General features: G+C 38.6%; 1 protein-coding gene across 5 annotated transcripts in view; it reads right to left on the bottom strand.

Annotated features, from left to right (window-relative positions):
- LOC132366901 (contactin-associated protein-like 3) overlaps positions 1-27,831 on the bottom strand; it is a 157,768-nt gene that overhangs the window by 74,822 nt on the left and 55,115 nt on the right. For 3 of the 5 annotated variants that reach the window (XR_009503584.1, XR_009503587.1, XR_009503586.1), the window contains exon 4: positions 16,781-16,932. The exons of the other annotated variants lie outside the window; for them this stretch is intronic. The gene's annotated coding sequence lies outside the window, so the exon portion shown is untranslated. The remainder of the gene's footprint in view (positions 1-16,780; positions 16,933-27,831) is intronic. 5 annotated transcript variants of the gene reach the window in all.

Genomic DNA, 27,831 nt, shown 5'->3' with positions numbered 1-27,831 from the left:
CAAAAAATTTCACAATTTGTATGGAAACACAAAAGACCCCAAAGAGCCAAAGCAATCTCGAGAAAGAAAAACGGAGGTGGAGGAATCAGGCTCCCTGACTTCAGACTATACTACAAAGCTACAGTAATCAAGACAGTATGGTACTGGCACAAAAACAGAAATATAGATCAATGGAACAGGATAGAAAGCCTAGAGATAAACCCAAGCACATACAGTCACCTTATTTTTGATAAAGTTGGCAAGAATATACAATGGAGAAAAGACAGCCTCTTCAATAAGTGGTGCCGGGAAAACTGGACAGTTACGTGGAAAAGAATGAAATTAGAACACTCCCTAACACCATACACAAAAATAAACTCTAAATGGATTAAAGACCTAAATGTAAGGCCAGACACTATCAAACTCTTAGAGGAAAACATAGGCAGAACACTCTATGACATAAATCACAGCAAGATCCTTTTTGACCCACCTCCTAGAGAAATGGAAATAAAACAAAAATAAACAAGTGGGACCTAATGAAACATAAAAGCTTTTGCACAGCAAAGGAAACCATAAGCAAGATGAAAAGACAACCCTCAGAATGGGAGAAAGTATTTGCAAATGAAGCAACTGACAAAGGATTAATCTCCACAATTTACAAGCAGCTCATGCAGGTCAATATCAAAAAAACAAACAACCCAATCCAAAAATCGGCAGAAGACCTAAACAGACATTTCTCCAAAGAAGATATACAGATGGCCATGAAACACATGAAAGAATGCTGAACATCATTAATCATTAGAGAAATGCAAATCAAAACTACAATGAGATATCATCTCACACCAGTCAGAATGGCCATCATAAAAAAATCTACAAACAATAAATGCTGGAGAGGGTGTGGAGAAAAGGGAACACTCTTGCAATGTAAATTGATACAGCCACTATGGAGAACAGTATGGAGGTTCCTTAAAAAACGAAAAACAGATCTACCATATGACCCAGCAATCCCACTACTGGACATATACCCTGAGAAAACCATAATTCAAAAAGAGTCATGTACCACAATGTTCATTGCAGCTCTATTTACAATAGCCAGGACATGGAAGCAACCTAAGTGTCCATCGACAGATGAATGGATAAAGAAGATGTGGCACATATATACAATGGAATATTATTCAGCCTAAAAAAGAAACGAAATTGAGGTATTTGTAGTGAGGTGGATGGATCTAGAGCCTGTCATACAGAGTGAAGTAAGTCAGAAAAAGAAAAACAAATACCGTATGCTAACACATGTATATGGAACCTAAAAAAAAAAAAGAATGGTCATGAAGAACCTAGGGGCAAGACGGGAAAAAAGACGCAGACCTACTAGAGAATGGACTTGAGGATACGGGGAGGGGGAAGGGCAAGCTGGGACAATGTGAGAGAGTGGCATGGACATATATACACTCCCAAATGTAAAACAGATAGCTAGTGGGAAGCAGCTGCATAGCACAGGGAGATCAGCTCGGTGCTTTGTGACCACCTAGAGGGGTGGGATAGGGAGGGCGGGAGGGAGGGAGACACAAGAGGGAAGAGATATGGGGGATATGGGGATATATGTATACGTATAGCTGATTCACTTTGCTATAAAGCAGAAGCTAACACACCATTGTAAAGCAATTATACTCTAAAAAAGATGATAAAAAAAATGTCCATATTTGCAAAAAAAAAAAAAAAAAGATACAATAGCTATTTGGTATTATTTTCACAAGGTACAACTAAACATTTCTTTAAAAATTTTTCTGAAGAGGGTGTTTTTTTCTCTTTCTGTACAAAACTTCCAAACTGTGCTGGTGTACAGCACTCATGTCAAATAGAAGGTGAAACATTTTAATTCCGCAGCAAGTGGAAATTAAAAATTCACAGAATTTGTTGAATTATACCAGGTATGGAAATGGTCTTCTCTTTCGTAAACCTGACTATATGTATATTATACATAAGACTACATATAAGCATTATATAAGATTCTAGAACTTAAAATTAGTTTATAAAAGATACAAATCTGTTAACCTAAAAGGAACTCCAGATTTTTATAGAAAATTCATGATAAGATCCAATTTCATTCTATTTAAAAATCTGAGAAATCGACAAATATTTTAATCACTTACAGGAAAATGTTTCAGTTATTTATCAGCAACAATAATTGGTGGAAGTTTCTATGTATAATAATAGTAAGATGTTAAGGACATGAATTATATTGTGTCACCGAAATCCACCCAGTGGTGCTACTCATCATCCTTAACAGTTTTCACAGGTCTGCTTCCACAAGCCAACAGTAGTCTATAAAAAAAATAGATTGGGTAAAAAAATCCCCATGCTTAAACAGCCTCATACACCTATTCTAAAGTACAAACAAACTTTCACTGTTTAACCAAGAATATTCTCACTATCAGATGAAAGAACAATGAATGAAAAAACATGCAATCATATTAAAACATGAAACAGAAAACAGGACTTTTTCTGAGGAGGAAAATCAGTTTCATGATTTTGAAAAGCACACAAAATATCACATTTAATTTATTTTCTACTGATCATCCTTCTATTTATAACGCAGTACTTTATCTCAATTTTTAAACAATGTCCATGGTTAAATTCTACTTATGTCTCAAAGAACATTAGCAAGATTTTAGTCTCCCTCTTCATCCTCTCCACTCATGTTTTACGATGGTTTAAATAATAGTTTCTCTTTAAAAAGTTATTTTCCTTCAGAACTTATACTTGTTTCTATATTTCTTTTTGCTTCTTGTATTACAGCTCTGCTGAAGTTAAACTAGCTCTCATTCCATTATAGCAAATAAGTTTATATCATCATTATTTTTGGTGGTTTAAAATGTGACCATGTTTCTAGGTGTTTTTTTTTAAATTATTGTTTTCCATTCATCTAACTCAGCACAATATGAGCTTTTATAAGTGAGATACATTATTGCTTTTCAGTTTTAAGAAATTTTATTTTTATGTTACTAATTCTTTTAAATTTATTGAAACTGGTTTTATGGTTAAGTAAAAATGTAAATATTCCACATGTAATTGAAAAGCCTGCATAATATTTTCTAACTGTTATATATATATCCTTAAAATCAAAGTTGGAAATAATTTATTCAAATCTCTATATCCTTATCACTTCATTTTATTTTATTTTATGCTTATTTGTCTCTTTTTCTCAGTTATTTTCTCCTCCCCTCTCTTCTTCCTTTCTGTTGAACAGACTGAAATCTACCCCAATCCCATTCCATTTTTCCTACTGGTTTGAAATGTATATGTCTTATTACTCTTCTTTAAGTGGTCATCCTTAAAATTTTACACTGCATTCTGCTGAACAATTTAACAAAGTCTAAAATTAAACAAAATAACGCAGGGACCTTAGAATGCTTTAAGTCTGGTAAGCCTTTTCCAACTATATTTTCAATTGTTCACTTAGATTTATCTTGTCTTCTTCCTTTGAATTCCATCAACTTCATAAAGATGTTGTTGTACAAACAGCTTTATTACCGTTCAAATATGTGATTATACCTGAGGACCTGCCATTTGTTTCTAGCTACTAGATTATAAGTACTCATAACTGCCCTCTGTAATAATTTTCTTTCTTGCTAAGTATATCCATTAACACTTCTTTAGTGAAGGTTAATTGGCCTTAAATGCTCTTTGATTTTATATTTCTGTGAACGGCTTTATCGTACCTTCATTCTTCAAAGAGAAAGAAAGAGAAAGTCAATGAGTCTACAATTCTTGGTTGGTAATTATTCCCTCTCAGAACTTGAACAGTTCTTGTCTCTGATTTTGTTTGTTTATTTGTTATACTTATCTTTTATCTGCTTTTAACATCTCTTGATTCTGGTGTTCTACAGTTCCAATATAAAGTGTTGTTTTGGGTGGGAATTTATTTTCCTTTGTATCACTAGGGATTTGAGAGGTTTCCTGAATCTAAACATTGGTGACTCTCTTCAATTCTGAACAATTCCCATAGATTATCTCTTAAGTATTTCTTTTTCCCACATGCTCTTCCTTCTACAACTCAGATCAGATACAAAAATCAGTCACTTTACCCTGTCCCCTAACCTGGCTTTCATATTTTCCATCTCTTCATCTCTCTGTGGTGCATGCTGGTTATTTATTTCAAATGTGTCTTCTAATTTGTTGAGTCTCTCTTCATCTGTGTCTAATCTGCTGTTTCAGCATTCACTAAATTCTTTATTTCAGTGATTACATTTTTCATTTCTCAATACTACTCTTTTTCAATTCTACTTGATCATTTTGATAGTCTCTTATTCTTTCCATTCTTCTACTCTTTTCTTTATACATATAAAACAAATTTTATATCCTAAATCTATTTCAATATATACATTTATTTTGGTCTAATTCTGTAGTTTATTATTTCTGATGATTCTTCCTCTTGCATTTTATGTTTTTATTTTTATTGTGAGCATATGTTTCCTGGAAATGGATCTGTAAGAGCCTAGATGACTATATTCAACAGGAAGACAAGACATGGAGAGAAAGTGCCAGAAGTAGAGGGAGGGGTAACTGAAAGTCCTGATGGAAGAATGCCAGTGTAGCTAGGTGGTGGTTGTAGTTTAGGGTCAGTTAAAGGAGGGACTAGGAACAGTAAGTGAAGGGAAGGGACCTTTCAAGGAATAAATGTGTGTGTGTGTGTGTGTGTGTGTGTGTGTGTGTGTGTGATGTGAGGGAAGGTTCGAAAATCTTTACCCAGAAAAGCAATATCATCAGGTAAGTGGTCTTTAGAAAGATTATTCTGGGAGCAGAATAGCAAATGGATCAGAAGGAGTTGAGGTAGAGACAGGAAAATCATGAAGACAACAATAGTAAATGCCAGAGATTTACAGGGTTTGAATAAGTCAGTGATGGGATGACTGAAGAAAAGGGGACATGAGAAAATTCAAGAGATGGGGCTAAACCTAACCTTTCACAATCAAACAGTAATGCTCTCTTTCCAAGGATCCACACCAAAGTTTTCATAACCATTCTAAGTGAGATGACATTCCAAAGCATACAAAATATGTTTGACTTGGACACTAACACTCATTTCACTATCATAAATGTCAAACAACCCATATTGATGGTCAGATACTATATGTCTTAGAAGACTTCATAAAAAACAGCCAGATAACAAGCAGTATATGTTTCAGGAGCATATTGTCTTGATCTGGGGAGTCCTTTTCAGCTAATGGAAAAATATATAAAACCGAAAGAAGTCAAAGTTGCTAGTGACAATTTAATCCAAATAGCTTAATCTGAAAAGCTTTATTGCTTAGAGAGATATAATATTACAGAAAGCTGAAACATATCAATGTACTGTTAGAGTTTCTAATTCTATGACATAAACTTATTTTTAAATATTCTTCTTTTGTAATATTGTCTTAATCTTGCAGTATTAGTGATAATACTTTGAATAATGGAAATACCCAGTATAAATGCCTTTCCCTAAAATTCCTTATCTGATTATTCTACCCAAAGTCATGGACCAAAGTCACATTTCTGATTTTACACTTGAGATCAACAGGAGCAATAGTAATGGCTAAAATTCACTGAGGACTTACTATGTTCCAGGCATTATTTATATATATTAATTAATTTAATCTTCATAACAAGTCTATGAGATGGGTTATAATTATTACTTATATTTTTGGAGACAAGGAAACTGAGACACAGAAAGGATAAGCAAATTACCCAGGGTCACACAGCTGGCATTAATCAGTGGAAGCAGAAACCTAATCCAAACATTCCTTTCATAACCACTCCACTCCACTGCCTATCTGAAAGTGTGACTCATTATGTTAGTACATCTTGTTGAATTTTATAGTTTTATGCTGTTTGAAGGAGTGCTGCTGGAATCATCTTCATTTATACACCTCCACTGGGCCCTTCTATGTAATTCTGAAAATACGAACGATCTTTGTTTGAAAATAGAGGTAGTCTTTAAGTGATAGCATGTGCATTTTGTCATGCCTTTGAGCTAGCTAGTCATAAAACTTCTCAAAGATAGTAACAGGTTTTGTTGACAATAATGGCCAGCCATAAACAGACTCAGAAATGCCTCACCCTAGACCAGGGGGTCAAGTCTGCAAGCACAATGGGAGCTTCCACTTGATATTGCAGGTTACTGGACACAGAGTCCATGGTTCTCACTCCCAGAGGCAGCTGTGACCCAAATGAATTTAGCCTCATGGGTGTCAAGGAGACAACTGGACACCTACACTGAAGTGCAATGGCCACCTGTGCACCTGCAGGCCCTCTGCCCTGATGTGCAGTGAGCCTTTCCCACCTGGATTAGATGCTGCTTCCAGTATCAGGTAGACACTGTGAACCAGGCTTGTGGAGAATGCCAATTACACACTGCCCCCAGGCACCTCTGTTTCAGGCTCCTCCTGAATATGGAGCCTTGCTGAGATCAGACTTGATCAAGATCTCCCTAGATAACAGTCATCTTGCCTAATAATACCTGCCAGAAGGCCTCCTCTTTGCTGCTTGTTGGTCTTTGGTAGTTCCCCTGACACCTGGCCTTTTCAAGCTCTCCCTCAGGGCTTCCCAGCAACTTTTAGAACAGGCACCATGCTTTTTATCAAAGCCTTGGGTCAGAAGTTATGTCAGGCATTTTCCTACTGGAAGAAAACAAAACACTCAAAATCAGCCAATGGATCTTTCCATGAACAAATCAGTTGGCTAGTAGAGAGCTCAGGGATAGTCACATAAAAATTCATTTTTATTAGGCCACCTAAAAAATGATTATAAAATACACAGGGAGATTCTGCAGATATTCTATATACCTTCAAGGTAGCATATTTAAAATATATTAATTTCTCCATTTATTTGGTACTTACTGAGTACCATCAGCAAAGCACTGCAGGAACAAAGAAGCGTGATTCTGTTTTCAGGAAGTTTAAAATCTGATTAAGGAGGGAGACATGTAACCAAGCATCTGTTCTATGAAGCCAGTAAGAGCCTGAAAGCTAGTGCTTTTCATAATAGGTGTTAAACTAATTACCTAAATGGATTGTGCATTTTGCTTTCTTGTCAAAGTGATGCAGTCAAAGCACCTGGTCAAGGATCAAGTTGCAATCACTTCCTGGCTCCACCACTGGTCATGAGGGCCAACCTTTCCTGTCACAGTAGCTGGATAAGAGCAGTCACAACACAGACAAAACAGTGGAAGTCAGATCTGGGGATCTTGCTGGATGTTTGGGGAAAGAGAATCATTCACCTTTTTACTTATCCAACAAATATGTATTGAGAACCCACTGTCTTCCAGGACCATCCCTGTGCTCTGGGGATTAGGAAGTAGGAATAACAACAAAAAAGAAAGAGGAAGTCTCTGCTTTCTTGGAGCTTGAGTTGAGGGAATAAACAAATAAATACATGCTTAGTGCTTCAGGGTAATAAGGACCAAAGTCCAAATAGAGGAAAGCATTCTCTCTACCACTGTGATTAGGAAGGTCGACCTTGGACATGAAGCTACCAAGCAGATTCCTGCCTGAGCATCAAGCTGACACTGGGAAGACAGAGCGGAAACATGAAGAGAGGCTGATCCTGATGGCACAGCCTCATCTGGATCTAACCTTGCCTGAAATGCAATGATGTGAACCAACAATTCCCCGTTTTGTTGAAGTCACTTGCCAATACCCCAGTCCTTCACACTCCCATTTCTTATTACTCCACATAGAATCAAACAACCATTAAGTCCTGAAAGTGTTCTTTGTGTGCAGTGTCACTTTTTCATTCTCACTGCCATCCTCCCACTTCAGTCCCTCTTACACCTGGGAAATGGAATAACAGTGGAAGACCTCAGGGGGATGGATCCCACAGGAAGTAGTGAAGGAGGAAGGACACCTCTTTGGCTGGCCAAATCCACGCAAGTCAACCCAGGAAGTCATTCGGCATCACCTCCATCTAAGAAAATGGAAGAAGATGCTCATGAAGGCTCTGGGCATGTTGATGCTGGGGGTTGGCAAGGAGGCCTTGGGAGGGTGGGTAAGCCAGTCTCATCCCTAGGGAATTGGGATGGTGATTAAGATACAACATATGTCCTTTTCATGCTCAAATGCGCAATAGCCTGCAGGATGTATCTTCCCACTCCTGCTTCACCTTGCAGCAATATTCATGAGGAAAAGGAACTTTTCCTAGGCAAACATGCAGCCTATCTTCCAACAAATGAATCCTATCACTTAGAAGAAGAACAAGTGAAATCAGTCCATAGCGATGCAAATCTCCCAAAGATCAGGTTTTCAGGTTTCTTAAAATAGATCAGTAGTTCATCATGACAAAAGAATAGTAAATAATTATGATCCAAAATTTGTTCTTCTAAACTGGAAAATCAATATTATGTTTGTTAACCTTGTACCATAGTTCAAAATAGATCATTTGACTTACCTCTAATAGGTAACTGACTCTGAGATCTGTCAATTCTACTGTGTTCTATGCCAGAAAAAATATTTTTCAGAAATGTTCCTTGTCACTTTAAGAAAGCAAAGAGTAATTTGGCGTTTGCTCCCTTAAACTCTCTTATACGTACCTTAACTAAACTCTAGTCAACATATCCTCTTTCAGTCCCCCAATTTTTTTAACCCCTCGCGATGACGGCATGGTTCACACCATAGAAAAGGATGTGCTCTGAAATGTCAAGGCTCACAGGTTTTCCTATCGGAACTTCTGTGAATCGAGACTTCCCTGGTGGAGTAGTGGTTAAGAGTCCGCCTGCCAATACAGGGAACACGGGTTCGATCCCTAGTCCAGGAAGATCCCACATGCCGCGGAGCAACTAAGCCCACGCACCACAACTACTGAAGCCCTTGCGCCTAGAGCCCATGCTCCGAAACAAGAGAAGGCACCTCAATGAGAAGTCCGCGCGCCACAACAAAGAGTAACCCACGCTGGTCGCAACTAGAGAAAGCCCGTAGCCTCAGTGCCGCCATGAAGACCCAACACAGCCAAAACTTAATGAATGAATTAATTAATTAAAAAAAGAAAACTGCCATGAATTAACACAACGTTGCAGAGAAGCCTAAGAATCACAGACACACAGCAGCTAGCCAGCTTGGTGACTTTACACAGCTATATCTTTCTTTTTAGGTTGTATTATTATACTTTTAGTGTATAGCCATGTCCTTATTCTCAAGTTTCTGATCATCAAAGACACAGCAAACGCAAAGCTATATGACAAATCCTTAATTTTGATAATCTCCAAACATTTGAACAGATGTCTATAGAAACATATTATTTTTCTTACATCAGCCAAATCTGAGACATTAAAATAGTTAACAGTTCTTAAAATATTTTCTTCCATAATAGAAGTTTATATTAAAATTACTTTCTTTGACCTGAATCAAATTACTGAATTATTTTCGCATGCTAATCAGATTCCCTTTATTATATCTACTCGCCTTTAAATCAAAATCCTACCAGCCATTCCTTAGAACTGTAGTAACAGGAACCAGGACCTGGCAAGGCCTCAGAGGCAGGTTAAGTGCTGCTGGTTCTAACGGTGGCTGCACAGCAATATCCTAGAACACAAAACCCCTCCGACACGTGAAGCCAATAGTTTCAACTGGGCTTCAACTGGGTCAGGGCAGATGGCTTTGTATTTCCTGATTGCTCACATGCTCAGAAATCCAAAGTGGAGAATATCCGTTCTGCATGGTAACAAGTAAGAAATAGCTCAGTCCCACGTAACTGGATCGTCACCTAATCCAATCTGTGCCTCTCTTACAACTATTGACAGTGGTTTTTAATTCCTTCAGCAGCTCTCTCTACCCAACCTGCCTCCCTTAAGACACACAAACATACGTACACACACATGGTTCATTCTGCCACTTCTCCCACCAATTCACCACTCCGAGGAAGAGTGTATTTAGCTTAACTTTATCAAGCTCTTTGGCTGCCTGAGGATTTAGAAATGTTAAAATAAAAACTAATTACAACCTTGAGAACTGCAGGTGGCACCTGGTCTTATGTCTCAAGGCAGCAGGTCGCTCCTGCATCATCCAAGCAGCAATGTCACTGCTTGCTCCTAAGCTCCAGAGAAACCCTCTGTTGGGTCTCGAACACCCCAAGTAATGAGATGCTACTGAAACGAGCATGTGGGGACCCTAGGTCTATGCCACAGCGTTAAGTGGCTTCTGAGGTTATCGAAACTGCCACTGATGCCAAACAAGGTTCACCAGCCCCTTCCTCCCACAGTGGTCCAGTGAACACGTGGCATAAAAATTCCTTCTCCACAGGTGACAGCCACTAAGGCCAGAGATGGAACCACAGGTGATACAACTTAGGAACACATAAATTTAAATATCTGATACACCATTTACCATATCCCTAAAATGACTCATCCGAAAGGATCATATTTGCCAGTTTAAAAAACAAACTTTTTTCAAGTTTCTCTCCATGAGTTAGCTATAACTAGCACATCCTCCATGAGTATCTTTTCCTGATGTACTACCGAGTAAAAACTTAATAAAAGCCATAGCCTAGATAAAATATATCATTTTTTCATTTGTGATTAACAGCCTTGGAGGGAGGTTTTTTTTTAAACTGGTCCATTAAACGGGCATATATTTAAATAAAAATTATATAGTTTCTAACTTTAAACTACTCAAAATTTCAAGTACTTTATGTTTCAATTCTATTTCAAATCAGTACACTGAAAATACCCATTACCTGGAAACTAAGGAGAATATTTTTATTTTTTATGGCGAGCCAGACTCCCTATATTATTATTGAAAAGTAAAGTTTCTAATGAACCGGAAAGGACATTTATTGTAAAGCAACACTCAAACTAAGCGCATGTATTATCACACAAGGTTATGTGTACACCTACCAGACATGTGCAATCTCTATCTCAAAGCATTATTTTCAAAAAGTTAAAAACACAACACGTACAAATATAGAACAAATGCATGCCAAAGAATCATAAACTCATTAATGACTAATCCAGTAAAAGAGCATTTTGAGAAACTAGGAATTTACAGGCATTTATAGAAGAATATTAGAATGAGATTGCTAGGTTACCAAAAAACTGATCAATGTCCTACAGGGCAATAAAACCTTTGTAGTTACCATATGTACCTGAAAAAAAAAAAAAAAAGAAATCATCAATTTCAGCGTCTAAACTCCAATGAAATGGTAAATGACCAAGTCAGACATGGGTGCATTCTTCTAGGAAATTAAACAATCACGTGGGCCTATTAAACAATGTTCCTGCATAATGTCAAAAGGTCACTCTATCATACCCTCTCTTTTTTTAACTTTTTATTTTACATTGGAGTCTAGTTGATTTACAATGTTGTGTTAGTTTTTACAGTATTTACAAGTTGTGTATAACTTTAATTAGCACACAGATTTTAACCTTATGCCATAGAACTCAAACTGGAAGAAACAAGTATGATATTTTGAAGGAACGTATTACATATGGTTCCCTGCCTCTCAGAAATAGGTAGACAGGGCTTCCCTGGTGGCGCAGTGGTTGAGAGTCTGCCTGCCAATGCAGGGGACACGGGTTCGAGCCCTGGTCTGGGAAGATCCCACATGCCGCGGAGCAACTGGGCCCGTGAGCCACGACTGCTGAGCCTGCGCGTCTGGAGCCTGTGCTCTGCAACAAGAGAGGCCGCGACAGTGAGAGGCCCGTGCACCGCGATGAAGAGTGGCCCCCTCTCGCCGCAACTGGAGAAAGCCCTCGCACAGAAACGAAGACCCAACACAGCCAAATATAAATAAATAAATAAATAAACTTCTAAAAAAAAAAAAAAAAAATAAGAAATAGGTAGACATAAATAATTCAGTTTTTAAAAGTTATTCAATATGATGCAACAGAGCCTATAGCAATCAGCACCGCAACGGGCCCCAGGTAGGCAGATTGAGTGGGGACACTTTGGAAGTTACTCTGAAGAACTTTGTATGTTGAAGCCAAGCCTTTAAAGGCTCTGAAAAGTTAAGTGGGGAGAAGATCCAGAGGTTAATTGCATATTTGTTTTTCAGGATTAGAATTAGAATTGCAGGTACACCCTGGATCTATTCATTCCAAATTGTTTGAACTCTTTTATACTTTTATAAGTATACTTTTATATTCAAATTCTGATTTTGTTTTAAAGGGAAAAATTCAAATTCAAATTTGCTCAGTTAATTGAGATTTTTGTCAGTGAATATGTCCTTTATTTAGTACTCTTGAATGATTTGGGGTTTATTTTCCAAATCAACTCAAAGGAGCAGACATTCTTGAGCTCCAGTCTTCTCCCCAGAACAGGCTTTCAGGCGTGGGAGGGTCACTGATAATGTGGCTTTAGGGTCATTTTGTTTGTTTGTTTGCTTAAAGAGTCTCCCCCAGTTGCATAAGCTTCAGGACCCTCACAGCTCTAGCCTTGCCTGTCACTCTGTGTTGATAGTCACATGGACTTTGTAAGTTTTTTTGGAGAAAAAAATGTTGTTGTTTTCCCGAAGTTTTCAAAAATATTCTGACCTCAGTATTTCGGGAAGTTTATTCAAATATGATTTTTTTTAAAAAACGGTCCGTTTACCAGTTTGTTGAAGACTCTTTCCAACAAGTCCAAGCTCCAGTGCTTACTAAATACCTCTCTCCGTATTCTATGCTCATTTTCCCTAACATGTTTCACTGAATCACGAATGGATTCCCCATTCACCTGCTCCAGGGGCACATCTTCTGATAGGCTCCCTCCCTAAACCAAGGAACATATTACATATGGTCTAATGCCTTTCAGAAATAGGTAGACATAAGTAATTCAATCTAAATATCAACCAAAATACTGACATTTTCTTATTCAGATTATATCTCTTCTTCCTCCCCAAAGATCTGAAAATTCATAAAGAAACAGCAGATTCACAGGGATAATCCTGATTAACTTGGAGGATTCGACTCACTCTAGAAAACCACTAAGCACACTATTGAGACAAAAAGAAGCCTGCACCAATTAAAACAGTAGCAGGATTTTAGTCCATATTACCCAAGGTGAAAACTTCTTTATGGACTGTATTGTCTTAGCACACATGGCATTACTTGAGATTGACTGTGCTCACATAGCAATAGAATATGTTGATGACACTTAGCAACTAATTACAAAGAATCTGTGCCCATTGAAATGACAGGAGTTCTGACAAACAATACCCTTGAGAAGAGACATTGGATAAACACACTATTAGACATTCACTTAAATCAATTCTCACGATTTTATACTTCTTAGCAGTTGTAGCATTATGTTCAGTTCCTCCATTCTGCAATTCATGTATTTTTATACCAAATTCTTAAGGTTAATCATGTTATTGGGTTAGGATAATTTATACAACAAGTGTCTCACTATTATACTGTGTATGTTATTTTTCTTTTCAAAGAATAATATTGTGTGATAATATCTATTAGAGGATCATATTAATAAACTTTCATTAAAGATGATACAGTAACACTTTAGCACATTAGGAGCCACTGCTCCAGTGAAGAAAGGATTCAAATCTGATACAAATCTTCAAATTGAGGTGCTAATATATTTGCCTAGATCAAGCACTAGGTATTACATGAAGAGCACATGTTTGTCTCCCATGCTGGCCAACAAAATGGGCTTGATCTGCTCCCCCAACCAAGGGCAGAGACCTCTCATACATATGCAGGACATAACAGGGAGGAGACATTGTTGGATAAAAACAAATCCTGATTACCACTCCTAGAACAGTGATTCAAGTTGTGTGCCCCACCTGCAGTGGGCCAGAAATACATCTTTTATTCTCACAACAAGAAGGGCACTTTTGACAGGGGAAGGAAACAAAAGAAGACTTCTAGAGAAAATTACAAGTACTGAGATTTAACAAGGTGCGGATGAGTGTGTAACACTCGCTAAATTGAACCCCTGGGTCTACAAATATCATCATTTACGTCAAATAATCACCATCAACAGCGGCTGAAATGTCTAACACTGGCTTCAGTCCTTTTCAGAGACTTCAGTCCTTTTTCTTTTCACTGGGGAGTAGAGTTAGGGAGGACAGCAGCTACTAGCTATAGCTGGTACTTTACTTATATGGGGAAAATAATTCAGCTGTAAATTAACTTCCAATTGTGTTGTTCCTTAATCGGGAAAGAGTGAACATTACTCCTCAAAGTGACATGCGATCCAGGAGACAGATTTACAATAGTAAATATGCAATCAAAATACTGACATTTTCTTATTCAGATTATATCTCTTCTTCCTCCCCCCCCCCCAAAAAGATCTGAAAGTTCATAAACAAATAGTAGATTCACAGGGATAATCCTAAAACAGAGAGCTACTGCCCTCTTCCACTTGTGGCTCATGGTAGGAAGTGAGCAAACCAACCACTGTCTGCACAACAACTTCTGGAAAACAGGGCTCTAACTTGGAATCTATATTCTAACTTTCCTCTTGCATTCCATTTAAGAGGATAACTCCATTAGAATAACACTTTCATCTTGACTAAATACAAAGAGTTCTAGAAGGCAGACCAAGTAGAGATGCACAATTTTTAAATATCAGGTCCTAGAGGATGCTGTCCATTCAACTTGTTTTATCTTCAAAAAGACAGAGAATAAGAGAAAAAAAAAAAAAGCCCATGTTTTTGGCTATTTAGAAACATTACTCTCGCCCTGTGTAGACTCCTCCTGACTTAAAATTTCCCATTAATTATAAAGATTCATGTCAACACATGGATAATTTCTGAGATGTCAAATGTTTCAACCAAGTCCTGTATGAGAGTATGTCTTATGCCAGAACCTCACCCAGGTTGACACCCCCCCGCCCCCCGTCTGACTAATTTACTACTGAGAACCAGTTGTAAATAGAGGAAAAATGTCACTGTATCCTTTTGGGGAGAAGATCTTTACCTTTTTAAAAATTTACATACAGTTCTCATTATTTTATCAGGGCTCAAGAATATTTCATTTTTGTTAGTTTTAAAGTCTTGTCTGAAAAGATTACTTGAGTTCTTAAAACACTTCTTAGGAATAAAAGGTTAGCGATCAAAAGACTTGAGCAAATGCTGGTGTTCGTGATTTCTTGTTGGTAGCCTAAATCCCATCCTGCTGGCAAACTCCTCTTTAGAATTTCTCAAATGATGGGACAGGACTAAAAGAACCCTCTACCTTGATTTATGTAGTAACAAATTTCAAATATGGGTTTGAAATACCTTGCTTGTATATACATCTACACATACAAACAAACACCTCCCAAATATTGGAGAGTTAAGGAAAAATCCAATTGGTCAAATTAGCTAATCTAGACTATAATAAGATTCATTCACCATTACTTCTACTGCTACAAAGGATACTGTCAAATGAGATTAGCAAGCAATTATCAAACACAGTTTGTGTACCCTCTATGAATCTTTAAGTCTGCAAAGACATTTAAATATATACTTGACACTTGAACAACTATAGTAGCCAGCTTTGCGGTGATCAAGGACTCTATAGTATCTAAAATGTTCTTAGCCATGCAAATTTACATAGGTACTTTTAACTTACTGAACTTTTCATCAGAGTACTAAACACATCTAAATAAAACAGAGGCTGAAAAGTGAAAACTAGCATTGACATTTGAAGAGTCAGCCAGAGACCCAGACGAACTGAGCTTAGAGATATATTCAATTCAGAAAAGGATATCTGCCTGGAGATTCAGACATGGAGCACCTCAGAGCATGTGACTCTTAAAAAAGATGCTCAGTATGAAGAACATGATACCTCTGTGGATTTCAGGGAATAAAATACAAACAGAAAATAAAGAAATATCAAAATAACTGATCTTGCAATATCCTGTAATCACAACTAAGGAGACAAGAAAGGCAGCACAGCACTCTGCTTCTCTGATAAGGGAAGGATTTTTGAAGCCATGTTTCCTTTAAGTAAGAGTGACCTCTGGTGACTTTTTAATTGCACCTCAGTGTACTATGTTAAATTATTCTACAATTCTTTTATACTAGCAAATCATTTAGTACTACATTTTTAGTTTCTTAGCAAAGTGATAAATGCTTTACTGCAGGACCTAAGGATTTCATGTAAATGCCTCCATTTTAATTAATTCATGGAAATTGTGCCCAAAGCTAAATTAAAATTCTGTCTGAAACACGGGGCAGTATTTTCTTAAAGGAGACTAAGGCTCATTTTCAGGAGTGACTCGTATAATATGGCATTAAATGAGCTGATACTAAATGATGACAACACAAACTTATCACAGCCTCGGGGCATATATGGATGAATGCTGGAAGGGTAACTATTTGTACAATATGCTTTTCACTTTAGCACAAACTTCCTGGTAAGGGCAGAGTTCCCCAGCCCACCCCACCCCCAGCAGCAAGGTCGGTTTCTAACATGCCTACTAGCACTTGCTTGAAATGCATAATAGCTTGCCTTACTCCCTACAACCTGATTTTTAAAAAATTCTTGAGGGGGATGGGGTGTGGATGTAGGACTAAGGGGGCTTTCTTCCAATCCCTCAAGGAAAGAAAAGCCCTATGATGGAGATTTCAATCTGAATAACACTTCGAAAACTTTTTCCGATTTCCAGATTAAAATGCCTTGAGGTCGGCTGAATCAATTTGGCTAGCAACTTTAGATCAGACTCACATTGCCAGTCCAGAACTGAGAGGTTAATACATCTTCACTGAACCAACAAAATGAGAAACACAGCACATCACAATATACAAGCATGTGCACTTGCAAATGAACCTGAATGGCAGGGTATGTTTTTCCTGTAAGCAAAAGCCTTCTAATTCTGAGGGGTCGATCCTTCTCGTAATTCTGCGGACTCACCAGGTTTGCCGCCTGGGCTCTGCTGCGGAGCCTGCCCGCCGCTGCAGCGCCCGACTTCTTGGTACCCGATTCCGCAGGGCGCCGACTGCAAACATCTACGCTAATGCAGGACCCGGCCAGGTCGGCCAACGATTTCCTTTCTGACATAAATCCTGCAAAATGTATTCATAGTAAAAAGAAATAAATGACATATTGGCATGCTCTTCTCTCCTCATCTCCTGCTATTCTCTCTCTCTGGTCTCTCTCCGCCTCAATATTCTCATGCTAATTTTAGGTTTTACTAGAACTTGAGCTTTCTCAATGAATATTCAAAACAACAGCACACAGACAAAATTCAGCTCACAGACAAGTCAAAACAGGCTTTGTGTATTACAGACTTGACAAGTGGAAAAACCATTGTAAACCATCCTATCCAAGCGTTGGGACTTCGCGATGTTTTTTAAATGCCTCATTTTCAGAAGCAGACCAGTGATTCCATTTGTAAAATTCAATTATTTTTTTTAAAAAACACGAATTCTCAGTTGACAGTATAAGTTTTAAAAGATTTGCTGTACTCACATGTATTCCCTGCTGCTAATGTACTCCAGGGCTGGGCAGACAAAAGAAAGAGCATCCTGAGACAGGCTCCCGCGGCGGAGTCCATGTTCACAGTCGCCGGGGCTCCCCACCCCAAAACCCAAGGTGTCCAGACAGCTGCTCTGAGCCGGAGTCTGCAAGCTCCCTCCCGCTCGGGGTAGCTAGCGCTCCCTCCTCCGGGCTCGGCGAACCCGCGCAGCTGGCGGGGCGGGAGCCCCAACCTGCAGCCACACCCCCACCCCCACCCCCACCCCCACCCGCTCCCGCCGCGCTGCGAGCTCCACGCGTCCCGGGCGCGCCTGGCGGTGGCGGGAGGAAGTGCGAGTCAAGTCGGTGAAGGTCTTCAACCTGCGCTCGCTCCGAATCCGAATCCGTGGTCCTAGATCCTTCACGGGCAGGTTTCCCACTCTGAACAGCTGAGCAGTTCAGTGGACTTCAGTCTGAGACCGAGCTTCACCACGCTGATGATGCTTGAGCATTAACACCGATGCTAGGAAAAATGTGAGTTTCTTTTTTTTTGGTTGAAAAGAAGTTAGGACAAGTAACTAACCCGGTTTGAAGAAAATATTTACATGTACTGAGAACTGTTGTAAAAAAGACTGCTTTTGTTTTCTCAACTCATTTAATGATTCATATTTAAAAATAAAAACCTAAAGAACCGGGCTTCCCTGGTGGCGCAGTGGTTGAGAGTCTGCCTGCTAATGCAGGGGACACGGGTTCGAGCCCTGGTCTGGGAAGATCCCACATGCCGCGGGGCGGCTGGGCCCGTGAGCCACAATTACTGAGCCTGCGCGTCTGGAGCCTGTGCTCCGCAACAAGAGAGGCCGCGATAGTGAGAGGCCCGCGCACCGTGATGAAGAGTGGCCCCCGCTTGCCACAACTAGAGAAAGCCCTAGCACAGAAACGAAGACCCAACATAACAATCAATCAATTAATCAATAAAAAAACATAAATCTTAAAAAAATAAAAAAAAACCTAAAGAACCTTATTATGGTAATCATTTCGAAATATATACGGTTATATATACAGTGTTATGTGTCAAAATACATCTCAATAAAGCTGGAAAAAATTAAAAAATAATTAATTAAAACACCGACCCGACTTCTACTATAATGTCAGCATTTTATTATGTATATTCCTACTTGGAGATTTGAGAATTGTGGTCAGCAGATATATAAAACTAAAAACTGGCATCCTGGGAGAAGGAATCTTACTCCAAATAGCATCAGGGAAGTGACCTTATGTTAAGTAGGTAAATTGAATACACTTAATTGAAGAATGAAGAGTTTTGAATCAACTTCTATATACTGTATGTGTATTCCTTTCCATTCAAATTCTTTAATACAACTACCCAAAAGTTCATATTGAAAAATGATGGAATATAAAAGGCATCTTAAATAAATAAATAAATGGATAGATAAATAAATGGATAGACAGATAGGCAGATAAATAGATAAATTGTTTCAGAGTATACAGATAGAGGCCTGATGGCCCATGAAGGAAGAAGGATTTCAAGATCCATGACCTTGAGGTAAGTCACATGGCCTCCTCTACTTCCTAAAGAGGCTGCCAGCAGATGTAAATGAAGGAGGTATGAGCATGGCATCACTAGGATCAATACTCTCCTAAAACTGTGACCAGACTCATGACAAATGTGCTGAGACTTAGGAACAGTGTCCAGGCATTCTTGCACCATCCAAAGTGATCAGAATATGAAAGTAACTTTAACCTTGAGTAGGGCATTATATGCCTGAGAACAAAGCAGAAAAGCTGTTTTTATTATTTCTATTCTGCAACCTGGGTAAAAAACAAAAACAGGAATAGAAAACATAAATAGCTTGGCAAGGCCACAGAATTTACAAGTAGAATTTGACCCAAATATGTAGATCCTGATCCCAACTTTCCAGCTTTCTCCACTCCTACTCAGGGCCCCTGGGAATCAGGAACTCTTCCCACCCACCCCATCAATCAGCAGTCCCGGGAAACACTGAGCAAAGCTTGCTCGGAGGGTGCATTTAGAACCTTGAAAAAAGCCACAAGCGGTAGAGTGACCTTCATTTATTAGTCAGACATTTTCCTAGTGCCTAATACATGTCCCAGAACCTGAATATGGTATTTCTAATTTTTAAAGCAAATATAAATTAATGATTTACATTGTCTAATATTTTTTAAAGCCTATACAACAGACAGTCTGTGTGTGTGTGTGTGTGTAATCTAAATAAATGGTCACAGCATTCCTTTGAAGTAAATGTTACTCTGCCCATTTAATGGATAGACAGACTAACCTCAGAGAGTTTAATGGATGTGTCACAAAGCAAGCCAGACTTGGACCAGGTCAGCTGAGCTCTGAAACCCCTTCTCACTGGCCCTCAGGTCTCTGAAACAGAAAAGTTGTCACCTGGGAAAACTCTATTCAGTTGTTCATGGGAAATCCATTTAAAATGGGTTAGAAGGCGCCTCAATAATTGATGTCAATTAAAACCAAAAAGGACAATGCTGGTAAATTACTTGAGCAGACATTCAGGATGGATTTTCCAAGTCAGAGATGAAACAGCCCACCAGGGATTGAGATTTGCAGGCAGATGTCCTTGTGCAGTGCACAGCATTGACCACTGGACAGCACTGGGGCTATTACATGATCTTCCAAGACAAGGGCAGCCCCAGGTGAGGAGGCTTGAAGAGACCAGGCAAAGCAGGGCCCAAAGCAGGGACTTGCTAGCAGACAGCTGAGGCGACTCCTGGTTTTACCCCTTTCCAGCTGCCTTCTTTCGCTGGAGACTTCGTGGCTTTGTGCTTCACTTTTCTTGTTTGTAGAATGGTGATGATAGCCAGTCATAGAGCCATTATGAAATTACAGGCCTGAAACCCCCACAAAGGGATGGAAACTGCTGAGCATTCCACGTACCAGCCCCAGAGCTGCCCTGGGAGTTGGTACCCACCCGTGAGACCCCCGGCAGCTGCTCAGCATCTGTGATCCTCAGCTTCGTTGTCTGTTTCATAAGATAATAGAAGTCTTACCAGCAGAGAACTGATCCAAGGGTTACAGGAGAAAATGAATGTCAAGTACTTAACACCATGCTCATCCACAGGGCGCTGGATCAGGTAGGCTGATGCTAGAGCTCCAGGCTCAGAGGAGAAAGGATGCCTAATGGGACCGCCAAGGCCTCCAAGCTAACTCCCTGCAGGCCAGGGGCAGTCCGCTGCATTCTGTGACCTGTTTCCACAGCCCTTTGCTCTTTTATGTAAGAAAGATGACAGATAATCAGCAAGGACCTACTGAATAGCACAGGGAACTCTACTCAACATTCTGTCATAATCTATATGGGAAAAGAATCTGTAAAAGAATGGATACATGTATATGTGTAACTGAATCACTTTGCTGTACAACTGAAACTAACACAATATTGTAAATCAGCTATACTCCAATATAAAATTAAATTAAATTTTAAAAAATCAAAACAAAGGAAAGGTGAAGATCTTGCACATTTCTATAAGTGATGATTCAAACCCCACAAATCACGCACGCGCATATATGTATGTGTCTGCAGAGTTCACACCAAACACAAAAGAGAACTTGAAATCAGCACACGTCGCAAGTAAAAGACAAGAAATCAACTTCCGATGTTCAGAAGTGTGTGGACCCTCATATGTGTAAGTGCAGACAGGCTGCCTAGGAAAGTATATTCTAAGTGAAACTACACCCTTGGCATTTCCTGACCAAAGTCTTCTGTTTTCCTGCTCACCTGGGAGCAGTCTGTGCACTCAGGATTCCCTACCGAGAAGAGGAAGGATCAACTCACCCCACCCGAATGAAATCCTTTCTCAATGCTCTCCATAGATCAAAACATGACTCCATTCATTTTTCTTCTTTATTCAGCAGTTTTCTCCCTGTAAATTATTTCTGCGTGTTTTATCTAAATCTGGGAATACATTTAACTTTACTCTTGTAATGGGAACAGATTTATCATTAAATCCTCTGAAAGAACACTGTGAATAAAATATAATAGTATTTCTATTAGGAGTCATTTTCCCCATAAGCCCCCAGGCAACAAATCCTGAAGAACAATTATGGAGAGACAGACTGCAGGAAGAAGAATTGTCACATGTGTGATAAAAAACACACTGCACGGTGTCTTTGCAGGTTATCTCTGATGAGCTATGTTCCCTATAACTAGCCCTTGGAAGCCCTGGTTTTAACAACCAAAGGATCATGCATCTAATTACATAAAATCTCAGCTAGAGAATAGTCAGCCTCATATTGTTACCCGAAAAACTAGGTTCGCCTCTTGGTGGGTGTCGAGCCAAAAGACACAACCAAGACAAAGAGTGAGAGAAGGAAGGATTTGTTACTTGCAGCAAGTAAGTAGACCACCAGGGATCTTTCCCAAAGCAGTGTCTCCCCAAACAGCAAAACTGGGGAAGTTTTAAGCTAAGGGTACATGTATATTCATGAAAGGACTTGGGAGGTAGGCAGAGTCCAGGCTTTAGTTGATTGAAATCCGGAGGATCAGAAAAGGTCAACGCCATCATCCCTTAGGTTCCCTCTGACCTGGTGGTTGAGTGCTTCAGGCTCATCTTTACCATGGAAACAGAACTGGAAGTCTTTACAACTGATACATTATTACTAGTGCTACTTCTCTTGCCTGATAACAGTCAGCATTCTTGTTTTCCCTTAAGATCCTTAATTACTGAGACCTGTTCAAGGGCAAGCACTCTGGCCAGGCTTAGATCACAAAATGGCTTGTACTAAATTAATAGGTGTTCTCTTATGTCCAGAAAGCCATGCCTGGTTTTCTTTCTCCATAGACCCCCTACCTTATCTGCTTATAATATTTCTTTCCAATTCAGCCCGTTTCAACCCAGGAGGACTTTTCGGGACTAACAAACACTGGTATCTAAGATAGAACAAACCACAACTAAGAACTTGAAGTATAAAAGCAATACTGCATGGTATTTCCAAAAGTGCTTAATAAACATTTCACAGGATTGCGCATAAACAACACACTTTTCCTGACATTCTGGCACAAGTAGAATCAGAGAGGCTTAACGTTAAAATGAAGTGCAGAGCCAGCTGTCCAGCATTCTACCCAATTCAAGCACCACAGTCTCCAATATCATCTTGCACACATGTCCACTGATGGCAGCAGCTGAGGTGCATACATATAGAGAAAAGGGAGATTCTAGAACTTCCTTCTATCATATCACAAAGAAGGATAAATTCACAGAATCAACTACATGAGTGTCCAGGAAAAAAAATTCTTTTTTTTTTTTAAACTTTTTAAATTGAGATATATTATACCCTTTAAACAAAATTTCTAATTTTATGAAAGGCATAAAAGGTCACAATTTTTCTTTACTTCTTTGGGGTAGGAAGAGGGAGGCAGAGTTGAGTGGATCCTTAAAAGTCCTTTTCTAATTTAAAATTAAAATCAACATCTGATCTTGACCTAAGAATTTTTCTATTGAGGTATAATTGACATAGAACACTATATTAGTCTCAGGTGTACAATTCAATGATTTGACATTTGTGTGTATTGCAAAATGAACATCACAGTAAGTCTGGTTACCATCAATCACCATACACAGTCACAGATTTTTTTCTTTCTTCTTGTGATGAGAACTTTTAAGATTTACTTGCAGCAACTTGTAAATATGCAATACAGTATTAATAACTATATTCACCATGCTATACATTACATCCCTGTGGCTTATTTATTTTATAACTGGAAATTTGTACCTTTTGAACCCCCTTCACTCATGTCACCTACTTCCCACCCCCATCCCCACCCCCCCAGTCTGGCAACCAACTATCTCTTCTCTGTATTTATGAGCTCCTTTTTTTTCTTTTTAAGATTACTCATATAAGTGAGACCATAGGTTATCTTTCTCTAACTTATTTCACTTAGCATAATGCTCTCGAAGTCCCTCCATGTTGTCACAAATGGCAAAATTTCCTTTTTCTTAATGGCTCAATAGTATTCCAGTGTGTGTATCACATTTTTTTAGCCATTCCCCCATCAATGAACACTGAAGTTGTTCCCATGTCTCAACTATTGTAAATAATTCTGTAATAAACATGGGTGTGCATATATCTTTTGGAGTTAGTGTTTTCATTTTCTTTGTACAAATACACAGAAGTGAAATTGCTGGATCATATGGTAGTCCCAGTTTTGATCTTTTGAGGAAACTCCATGCTATTTTCCATACTGTCTGTACCAATTTACATTCCCACCAAGAGTGCACAAGTGTCTCCTTCTCTCCACATCCTTGCCAACACTTGTTATTTCTTATCTTTTGATGATAATCATACAAACAGGTGTGAAGTGATATCTCATTGTGGTTTCGATTTGCATTTCCCTGATGATTAGTGACGTTGAGCATCTTTTCCTATACCTGTTGGTCAACTTTGGAATGTGTTCTTTGGAAAAATGTCTATTCAGATCCTTTGCCCATTTTTAATTAGATTGTTTGTTTGCTATTGAGTTGTGCGAGATCTTTATATATTAAATATATTAGATATTAGCCCATTATCAGATACATGATTTGCAAATATTTCTCCCATTCAATTGGTTGCCTTTTCATTTTGATGGTTTCCTTTACTGTACAAAAGCTTTTTAGTTTGATGTAGTCTCACTTGTTTATTTTTACTTTTATTGCCTTTGCTTTTGGTGTCATATCCAAAAAATCATGGCCATGACCAATGTCCAGGAGCTTACCGTATATGTTTTCTTCTAGGAGTTTTATGATTTCAGGTCTTAAATTCAAGTCTTTATTCCATTTTGAGTTAATTTTTGTATGGTGTAAGGTAGTAGTCTAGTTTTATTCTTTTGCATGTGGCTGTCCAGTTTTGCCAACACCATTTGTTGAACAGACTGTCCTTTCCCCATTGTATATTCTTGGCTCCTTTGTGATAAATTAAGTGACCATATATGTGTGCGTTTATTTCTGAGCTCTCTATTCTGCTCCATTCATCAATGTGCCTGTTTTTATACCAATACCATACCATAGTTTTGTAATATAACTTAAAATCAGGAAGCATGATGCTTCCAGCTTTGTTCTCTCTTAAGATTGCTTTGCTTATTCAGGGTGTTTTGTGGTTCCTTACACATTTTAGGATTTTTTTGCTCTGTTTCTGTGTAAAATGCCATTGGAATTTTGATAGGGATTGAATTGAATCTGTAGATTGCTTCTGGTAGTATGGACAGTTTAACAATATTAATTCTTCTAATCTTTGAGCCACAGAATATCTTTCCATTTATTTGTGTCTTCTTCAGTTACTTTCATCAGTGTCTTATAGATTTCAATGTACAGGTCTTTCACCTCCATGGTTAAATTTATTCATAGGTATTTTATTCTTTTGATGCAATTGTAAGTGGTATTGTCTTATTACTAGCATATAGAAATGCAACCAATTTTTGTATATTGATTTTGTATTCTGCAACATTACTAAAGTTGTTTCTTAGTTCTAACAGTGTTTTTTTGGTGGAGTCTTTAGGGTTTTCTATATATAATATCATGTCATCTGCAAATATTGACAATTTTACTTCTTCCTTTCCAGCTGGGTGCTGCTGATTTCCTTTTTTTTTTTTGCCTAATTACTCTGACTAGGACTTCTAATACTATGTTGAATAAAAGTGGCGAGAGTGGGCATCTTTCTCTTATTCTTGATCTTAGAGGAAAAGCACAGAGTATGACATCAGCTATGGGCTTCTCATATACGGCCTTTATTGTGTTATAACCAATTTGAGTTTATTGCACAGAATTGAATCTAAATTCAACCATAAGCATTTTCATGATTATCATTAAAAGTCTTTTTAAATTGAAAACAAGACTGAGAACTCGTAATAGTGCTGGTTAATTAAAAAAATACACCCTTAAGGATTAAGTTTATTCCATAATTCCAGTGATATTTTTTTAGGCTGAAGTACTGATGAATGAAGTACTCCAATGTAGAGGAATCTTGAAAATACTCTGAGTGAAATTAGTTAGTCATAAGGAACCATATATTATATGAGCCCATTGATATGAAATGTCAAAAAGGACAAACCTATAGAGACAGAAAGTAGATGAGTGTTTGCTTGGGGCTGTGGGACATGGGACACTTGTAGGCTAGAAAAAGAAAGATTTCTTTTTTTGGAAATTGATAAAATTTCCAAAATTTTTTTTATCAATAAAATTGATAAAATAGATTGTGGAGATGAATGCACAACTCTGTGAATATACAAAAAAACAACTGAATTGGACACTTTAAGTAGGTGAATTGTACAGTAGGTGAATTATATCTCAAAGCTGTTTTTAAAAAGGAATACAGAAACTCTAGAAAAACATTGAATCCATTGACATCTACTTTACCACACTATTCCAAATAGAAATGTAACTGAAAAATGGGAGTTCAAAAACATAAGCAGCAATATCCGTTATTTACTGCCATAATCATGCTGTGAATCAACCAGAAACCTCAGTGGCAGACACCACTTTACTGAGCTCAGGGGTCTCAAGACCACACTCTTGGCTCAGCAGGTGTTCTGGTCTCCTGCGCACCTGCCTTGGGGAGGCTGTTGTCCGCTGATGGAGAATGGCCCCATCTGAGATGACTGGACTTGTGTATCATTGCGCAGCAAACAAAGCCAGGCACCTCTCACCGCGGTGGCACAGAACTAAGAGAAGAAGCAGAAAAATACAAGTCTGTTCTGATCTTCGTGTGTCACATCAGCTGGCATTCCATTGACCGAAGTAAATCTCATAACCTAACTCGGGATCAAGGGGTCGGGAGAACAGATTCTGCCTCTTCAGTAAAAGGAGCTGAAAAGCCATGTGTCAAAGAGGGTGAATCCAGGAGCGTGAAGAATGAGGACCATTTAGACCTCAGTCTCTGCCCAGCACAGGGTATTCGTGATGGAAGAAAACTCAGCAGAAATTAAATATTTGCCATCTGGCAGCTTCACTTTCTCGCCATTTTCACTTAAAATTGTATCAGAGGGCTTCCCTGGTGGCGCAGTGGTTGAGAATCTGCCTGCTAATGCAGGGGACACGGGTTCGAGCCCTGGTCTGGGAAGATCCCACATGCTGCCCAGCAACTAGGCCCGTGAGCCACAACTACTGAGCCTGCGCGTCTGGAGCCTGTGCTCCGCAACAAGAGAGGCCACGATAGTGAGAGGCCCGCGCACCGCGATGAAGAGTGGCCCCCGGTTGCCGCAACTAGAGAAAGCCCGTGCACAGAAACGAAGACCCAACATAGCAATCAATCAATCAATCAATTAAAAAAAAAAAAGACTCCTCATTTCCTCCTCTTCCCCTTTAAAAAAGAAAAAAAATTGTATCAGAAACTTTGAAATATCTTTCTGTTTCATCTTGATTTAGATAATAGAAACATTTAACAGTTTTGTAATTTAGCTCAAATAATGGCTGCATAATTCAAGTAGATTCAAAAGCAAATAGAATCTAACTTATAATAGCAAGTTTTGATATAAATGCCACTGGATGATACTGTGAGTATGTGACATGAGCTGGATGACTTGCTTTTTAATTATAGGAACTTTTAGCTTTTGCAAAGATAACTACTTTTTAAAATGCTTTTCTAGATGTTCTTGTCTTACCACAGAAATACATTCTTATATGTACATGTATAATTCGCATAGAGAAGTGTTAATAACAACTCCCTACACACACACACACACACACACACACACACACACTTCCATTGCTCTATTGTTATGTCATTGACATAACTGATGAAAACTAGTTTCCTTCATGTCCATACACACACTTATAGGATTAGGTTCATTTTCCTTGTATTGTAATTACAATATGATGTTATTCCTCAGCTTGAACTAGATTAAAATTTTGCATTTGTATTTTTCATTTCCATGTGGAAAATGAAATCTTATTTTTGCCTGTCAGTCTAAAACCACTTTGAATCGTAAATTGGTCTCCTATGGTAAACCTTTAAGACCTCTTTTTTTTGTTGCTGTAACCTTTTCTACATGGTGGACTTTATTAGTTACATTAATTAAATAACAAATGCCCACCTTATTGAGCTGGGTATGCTTTAATCCACAGGCACAAATCAAAAGAAAGAAATGATTATAACATTAGAGTTAAAAAACAAAAAGCTTTGGTTGATTTTTTGGTAAAGAATGGTTGAAAAGGAACCTAAAGTCGTTCCTTTACTTGAAGGCTTAAGTAATTGTACCTGCCAGGTAATAGACGAGAGGGACGCCTCTCACTTACCACCCCCTTTTGTGTGTTTCAATTACTGGGAAGGTTAATGGTGCTGAACAGCTGAGGTATGAAGGCACCTTTCATTATCTTCCCCATCAGAAGTCCCCAGAGCCCGTTCACCTTCCCTCGTGTTTATGGGAAAAGACACAGTGTTCTCTCACAGCCCAGAGTACATGAGAACCAACTTCTCACAGCCTGGCAGATCTTTGCCAACATTTTCTGGAAAATAATTCTGCCCCTTTCAGAGCCAGCGT

Source organism: Balaenoptera ricei, chromosome 6, assembly GCF_028023285.1.
Source record: "Balaenoptera ricei isolate mBalRic1 chromosome 6, mBalRic1.hap2, whole genome shotgun sequence".
Lineage (NCBI taxonomy): Eukaryota > Metazoa > Chordata > Mammalia > Artiodactyla > Balaenopteridae > Balaenoptera > Balaenoptera ricei.
This window is presented reverse-complemented; position numbering and strand designations above follow the sequence as displayed.